At 44.0% G+C, this 7,500-nt stretch overlaps 1 long non-coding RNA gene across 1 annotated transcript in view; it reads right to left on the reverse strand.

Annotated features, from left to right (window-relative positions):
- The window catches only part of LOC135101652 (uncharacterized), a 116,233-nt gene that overhangs the window by 30,805 nt on the left and 77,928 nt on the right, over positions 1 to 7,500 (reverse strand). Inside the window, exon 2 of the long non-coding RNA XR_010269344.1 lies at positions 5,370 to 7,500. This exon is cut by the window's right edge and continues 2,156 nt beyond it. This is a non-coding gene — a long non-coding RNA (uncharacterized LOC135101652). The remainder of the gene's footprint in view (positions 1 to 5,369) is intronic.

A 7,500-nucleotide genomic window follows, 5' to 3' on the forward strand; every position in this document is an offset into this window, starting at 1 on the left:
TTGATGCTGCTGCTGCTGCTGCTGCTGTTGCTCTTGTTATTTTTGTTGATGATATTTCTATATTGCATTAAGTTGATACTCCACCAAACTGCATTCCAAATGCTAAATTCAACCTTTAATTGCTTTTATAATCAGTTATTTCCCAATGCAATTGCTTCACTACACCACAATGAAAGCAACATTTTCCGCCTCCCTCATGACACCAAATTATACTAACACCAATGTACCACCACCAATAGACACACCACCTTTCATCTCCGACCACACCACACCATACCACACCACCACAGCATCACTGCTAAAATACGCCACTTTCTGTCATCCTATCACACCACACCACACCACCACCAGGCTCACCAAATAGAGGTACGAAGAGAATAAAACAGGTAAAGGAAAAAGGTGCTAAGAAAAAAACTTCATTCATTGATTGATGTATTAACTGAGTAATAATTCATTCACTCATTCATTTATTCGTTTATTCATTTATTCATTTAGTTAGTTTGTGAGTGAGTGACTGAGTTAGCCAGTGAGTGAGTGAGTGAGTGAGAGAATGAGTGGGTTAATTAGTTACTTACTTTCTTACTTACTTACTTAAATGGTGAGTGAGTTAGTGGGTGAGTCAATTAGTGAGTGAGTGAGTGAGTGAGTGAGTGAGTGAGTGAGTGAGTGAGTGACTGACTGACTGACTGACTGAGTGAGCAAGTGAGTGAGTGAATGAGTGAGTGAGTGAGTGAGTGAGTGAGTGAGTGAGTGAGTGAGTGAGTGAGTGATTGAGAAGAGAGGGGAGAGATGAGGGGATAAGAGGATGAGGGGAGGGCGGACACAGGAGGAGTAGGATCACATCTCTTAATCTCTTTAATATCCAATCTTGCCGTAAGACTCAGCAACTTTCCTCGTAAAATCCATGAAAAAAAAAATCAATAAGAAGAAAAAAAGAAAACATCGAGAAACCGATAGCTCCTGAGGGCATACTGGAAATGATGGGGAGGAGGAGGAGGAGGAGGAGGAGGAGGAGGAGGAGGAGGAGGAGGAGGAGGAGGAGGAGGAGGAGGAGGAGGAAGAAGAAGAAGAAGAAGAAGAAGAAGAAGAAGAAGAAGAAGAAGAAGAAGAAGAAGAAGAAGAAGAAGAAGAAGAAGAAGAAGAAGAAGAAGAAGAAGAAGAAGAAGAAGAAGAAGAAGAAGAAGATAGGTAAAATAATAAGAAAACAAAAGATTAAGATGATAAAGATAATGATGATAGTGATGAAGGAGGACAAGGGAGGAGGAGGAGGAGGAGGAGGAGGAGGAGGAGGAGGAGGACTTATAAGATGAGCACAAGAACGAAGACGAATAGGAAGGAATATGATAATAACGATAATAATGAGAAAGAAAACGATGCTGACGAAAATTTTGATAATGATGACGGTAATGAAAAAAAAAAAAAGAAAGACGAGAACAGAAGAAAGAAGAAGACAGGCGGCCATAAAGGAGAACAAGAGCGTGAACATTAAGGTCACGAGAAGAAAAGAAGCTTCAGTATAACGACAAGAGTAACTACACAACTACATGCATGACTTGTGATATAATAAAAGAAAGCCCCGGAACATAAGTCATGCCAGTTAGTAGTAGTAGTAGTAGTAGTAGTAGTAGTAGTAGTAGTAATAGTAGTAGTAGTAGTAGTAGTAGTAGTAGTAGTAGTAGCAGCGGTAGTAGTAATACTTGTTATTGTTGTTGTTGTTGCTGTTGTTGTTGTTGCTGTTATTGTTTTGTATGATTATTATTATTATTGTTATTATTATCATTATTATTATTATTATTATTATTATTATTATTATCATTAGTAGTAGTAGTAGTAGTAGTAGTATAGTAGTAGTAGTAGTAGTAGTAGTAGTAGTAGTAGTAGTAGTAGTAGTAGTAGTAGTAGTAGTAGTAGTAGTAGTAGTAGTAGTAATCACACCTTCAACAGTCTAACCATACACGACCATACACAACCATACAACAGTCTAACAATATTCAAACAACACACACACACACACACACACACACACACTCACCCTCACTAAGCCTCAGCTGCCTCTGGGCGTGCCACTCTGCCGCTCTCGCTCGCCAGTGCAGCATGTGGTGGGCGAGGCTCCACATCACCCGGCGTGTGTAATGCAGCTCACAATGCTAACAAAGGTGCGTGGAGGCAGTACCCGGGCCTGCACTCATGCCAGCAACAATAATACAGGAAGCACTGCACTCAGTCGCATCTCCGTTCACAATAACCCTGCGCAGACAGGGATGGTAACAATAATCTACTTCTCTATGAACTGTGACAAAAGTTAAATATTTGACAGTATTTTTATAACGTTTCCTTGCAAATAATTACGTTTCATTTCACAGTAAGACGAAGAAGAAAAGAATAGCAATAAATTTCTACGTTTTTTTTGTAAAATGAGGTTTATTCAAGGGCAACAATAAAATGGAAAAAAAAGACTCCTTAAGAGCACAGATCGAGAACAAATTAAAAAATTACATTACGTGTCGTGAAGCCTCCCTCTTGAAAGAGTACTATAGTAACAAACACAGTGCCGCGGAGGCATTCACTGGGAGAAACTTAGAGTGTACTTTTGTAACAAACACAGCGTCGCGTAGGCATTCACTGGGAGAAACTTCCACATAACCTCCGGCGAAGACCAACAGCACGTAAACCACATTCTCGCAATCGAGTTCACAACACACTGCAATGGGAAGAAAGGAAGCAAGAACCAACACCAAACTTCTCCATGTACTGTTACTAAAAAACATAGAAAGAAAAAAAATAATTCGCCTCGCAAACATTCACTGCACGGGGGTGTTTTCACAGAGCACTTCCACAACACAAATTTATCCACGCATTCACGTAAAACAGCAACAACTGGTAAAACTTGCACAAAGACTTGTTCTTTCCTCGCTGATAAACACACACTCATGACCGCGGGAGATAAAAAAAAAAGTAAATAAAAGCTGAGACGGAAATGAGAATGAGCAACGAAAGGACGAAGAGAAGAGGTAAAGGAGGGGAGAGAAGAGGAGTGAATAAAGGAATTAAAAGAGGGAGTGAGAGGAAGGAAGACAGTGTTGGTATATGTAAAAGGTGGAGGCAGCAATGGCAGTGGCGGCGGCAGTGGTGTTGGTGGAAGTGGTGGCGGTGGTGGTGGCCCTGAGAACAATACAGAGTGGAGAACCAGATATATGAGGCGAGGGGATTGAGAAAGATTACTCTGAGCCGCACCAAACCTTGGGCAGCAGAGAGGCCTACATGGGGACAGATACCACACAAGTTAGGTGGAATTCTCAAGCGCTTTGTTCTCTAATTAGGACTGTTTTCAAAGGCCCCAGAAATTATTAGTCGTGTTCTCCTGTGTGTTCTTCCCTTTCGCAATCTAATATCTCGTTAAAGCACCATAAAATCATGCAAACACTTCTGAAAACCCGTATAGCTTTCACTAGAACCTGTTAGTTAGAAGAGGTGCTAGCAAGGTGTGAGGAGAAAGGGATGCAAGGAACACAGCTGCAGTGGGTGAGGAAGAAAAGGCGGGAAGAAGAGATTAGAGGAGGAAGGCATGTGGTGATGTGCGGTGGTGGGAATACTGACAGTCTGTGATGAAGGTTTTAACAATAGAGGTTCTGCTCAGGCATGTCCGTGTGTGTGTGTGTGTGTGTGTGTGTGTGTGTGTGTGTGTGTGTGTGTGTGATTTGTGGGCGGTGAAGAATGGTCCCTGAGGAGGAGCAGGAGGAAGGAGAGAGGAGGGAAAAGCAACTCAGGCTTGGTTGGGAGAGAGGATGGAAAGGGGTCTGCCACTGGGGAGGGAGAGAGAGAGTAGGGAGAGAGAGAGAGAGAATGGCTTGAAGGGGAAGGAGGTTTAGTATGCGACACAGAGAGAGAGAGAGAGAGAGAGAGAGAGAGAGAGAGAGAGAGAGAGAGAGAGAGAGAGAGAGAGAGAGAGAGAGAGAGAGAGAGAGAGAGAGAGAGAGCAGTAGTAGTAGTAGTAGTAGTAGTAGTAGTAGTAGTAGTAGTAGCAGTAGCAGTAGCAGTAGTAGTAGTAGTAGTAGTAGTAGTAGTAGTAGCAGTAAGAGGCGGGTCTGGTGGACATCACGACAAAGGTGTTTTCCTCAGCTGGGAAAACTCTGAACCTTCTAAGAGACCGCCAACGACGTCCATCTCTCTTGTGTATTTTTGCAAGCCGTCAGCAGCCGCAGCGACCAGTAGAAAAAAACAAACAAACATACACACATACTAAAGAAACGTTTCGGCCGCCAAGCTTTTTATTAAGAGTGAGAGTAAAAGTTGAAATGGAAATGTTACGGAACTTTATGGGGGGAGAGAGGGAGGGAGAGAGAGAGAGAGAGAGGGAGAGAGAGAGAGAGAGAGAGAGAGAGAGAGAGAGAGAGAGAGAGAGAGAGAGAGAGAGAAGATCGTACCAGTCTTTATCTACACTCTTAAGAAACAAGTACTTGCTGAAGTGGTGAAGTAAGATACGCAAGATAGACAGATATATATACAGATAGACAGACAGACTGATAGACAGAGAGGCAATTCTAATACTGTATAGTCTACGGCAGGACATATAAAATTACGAAAACAGTGAACCGTTACTAATTAAGATTACGAATTCAAATATGTGAAGGTGGAGAGGAAGAAAGCAAAGGAAGTGTAAGTGATAGAAATAACAGGTGCAGCTGATAAATGAAAAAAAATGAAAAAAAGAGAGTAAGAGAAGGAAAGGAAAAGTAATTTGCCCAAGATAAAGAAAACAGACAAAGGAAACAAGAATCTGGGAGAGGACAACAAAGGAGGAAAAGCTAATGGAAAAAGTATATTTCTCCGAGCGACATCACATTCGTTTGGACAGAGAGAGAGAGAGAGAGAGAGAGAGAGAGAGAGAGAGAGAGAGAGAGAGAGAGAGAGAGAGAGAGAGAGAGAGAGAGAGAGAGAGAGAGAGAGAGAGAGAGAGAGAGAGAGAGAGAGAGAGGATGTAAAGTGAAACCCATGGAGGCAGGAAAGGACCCATGAAAGGACGCCGCCTGCCGCAGAGTGCATGGAGGAGGAAGTGGCCAGTGGGTGCGCGTGATACTACCCTGGGAACAATTGCCTGCAGAGGAAAGTGTGATGAAGTGTAGATATGAGGGAAGGGAGTGGTTACCTGAGTGTACCTGGTGCACCCCAAGAAGCAATAAGAGGGAGAGTGTGGAGATACGAGCATGATAAAAGATCGTACAAGCCTTTATTTACACGCTTGGGAAACAGTACTTGCTGAAGAGGTGCGATAAGATACACGAGAGGAGTTATCTTGCGCCTGATCAGTAGTAGTACCTGTGGAGAGAAGATAAGTATAGGGTATGTGGGTTAGTAATGAATGCACTCACCCGAGGAGCTCTTGTTGAGGCAATTGCAGCAGGAGAGTAGCCGTGGCCGGGGTCGCCGCTCCTGCGTCATGCTGGAGGGTCGAGGCGGCCGTGGGCGTCTCCCTGCTCTTCGCCGCTTATAATCAAGTGTTTCTCGAGCACCAGTCACTCCCTCACGCCGCGCCCTTGACACTCGCGGACCTATTGTCTCATGTTCACTGCCATTTTTGTAAATTTTTCATTCCTGTTTGCACGTGTATCACACAACACTAACCACTGCGGCCCCGCAGCTGCCGCCACTACGCACCAACTCGCCTGTGCTATCACACAGGCGGGGTTGGGAGAGGGAGATTTTCTGAAGTTCTTCAAGTAATGTGCTTTCCTTTCTTTTTTTTCTTATTCTGTTTCCATATAAGAAGTGTCTGGAAACATGACACACACGTCACTAACACCAGACTTAACTGTCTCCGTGGTGTCCTTCAGAACATTCTCACGCTCGCCAGAGAAACTCCAGAGCTTTGGCCACACTCACTGCTGTGTCATACTTGAAGCGACACAGCGGCGTTAGTCAGATGCACTCAAGTCACACACGTGAGCTTTCTCAGAATTCAGTCCCTCGCACTTGTTTCAGAGGCTCCAGTGTCAGTGTCTACACGTGCCGTGGCGAATCTTGAATGACATCACGGACACGACACCAACACTGCCTGGCTGACATTACAGAGGAAAGAACTTCTAGGGGGCGACACACTGCAGCACCACCGCCATCACTACTACTGCCACTGGAAACACCACCACGTGGGGTGTATCAGCCACTCTTGCATTACTATCTCTTAACTCGCTGCTCCGATTATAATGAATGCAGCCTTGTTATCCGTTCATAACTAATAGAGATGCTTCACTCTCTCCCAGAACACTGGCAACTAATCTTACAACAGCATGTAAAGAGTTAATACTATTGTCTTTCCAGCGATATCATCATTAACACATAATGCACTCTTACGGTTACTGTTACTCTTGTCACTACTCTGCTGGCACCACTTCTATCATTCTCCTACAAGTCCTACTCACTAGATGGCGCTAATGGCTTAACGCAAATGACACAACTACTCTTTTGATATCGCCACTACTATAGTATTATCCACTTACAGGTTCTATATACTCTCCGAATAGTGTTGATGGGGCACTCACACCATTACTGACTTACCCTCAACGTTAATAGCAGTCTCTTAGGTTTATCAGCACGCTTTTAGCTCTACTGGCACACTTAGCTTCACTGGCACACTCTTGGCATCAATGGCGTTCTCTTAACATCGCTAGAGCAGCTATAGACTCATTACTGCCAGCTTGGCGTCACAAAGGCAATCACAGCACTATTTCTTCTCTCCGCGTGACATTATCAGCCTTGTCTGTGTCCTGTCATTACTATAATAGCGTTGCTACTGTTGCATTGGAGTCAGTGCAGCACTACTAGCATCACCAACTAGCAGAGCAGTTCAATTCGCTTCGTTACTGCGTTATAATCGTTACGTTACATGAACCATCGCTACTTTGGGACGCGAAAACGGTGGTGGCTAAAGATGTGATTAAGAGGCTGAGGAGTCTTTGTTTACTACACGTTCTAGAGCACAGTTATAATGAGCCTTTCAACGTGCGTATAAGTTCATGAATGTCCGTAAGTCTGGTGTTGAATTGCCGTCACCAAGAGCATTACATGAGCACCGTTACTTGGGCGTTAGAATGAAGTGTTTCTTAACCCTCCTTTAGCTCCTCCTTCAGGCTGTTTCTTGATTCTCTCAGTCCAGTAGTCTTGTGTTCCTCCGGCCTTTACCTCACTACACCTTTTTTTCACTTCCTGGAGAGAGCGATCACTGCCCTGCTGCGCCTCCTGATTGCTTATGGCGGAAGGTTGAGGAAGGGAGAGTGATAGGGAAGCGATGTGTCCTTGGGGAGGAAGAGGATGAAACGTTCCGCAGGTTGGTGAGGCGTAAGGGTAAACGTTCTTGGGGAGTTTTAGTGATTGGATAAAAAACGTTTCTGTGGTTCAGGTGGTAAATACAAATCTGGATGAATGGTGTTGCAGCGTTATTTGGAGGTATTGAATTGACACCAGCGTTGCTCAAGGCAGTGTCAGGAAGAAACCTTTTTGGAGATT

This window comes from Scylla paramamosain, chromosome 6, assembly GCF_035594125.1.
Source record: "Scylla paramamosain isolate STU-SP2022 chromosome 6, ASM3559412v1, whole genome shotgun sequence".
NCBI classification, from domain to species: Eukaryota; Metazoa; Arthropoda; class Malacostraca; order Decapoda; family Portunidae; genus Scylla; species Scylla paramamosain.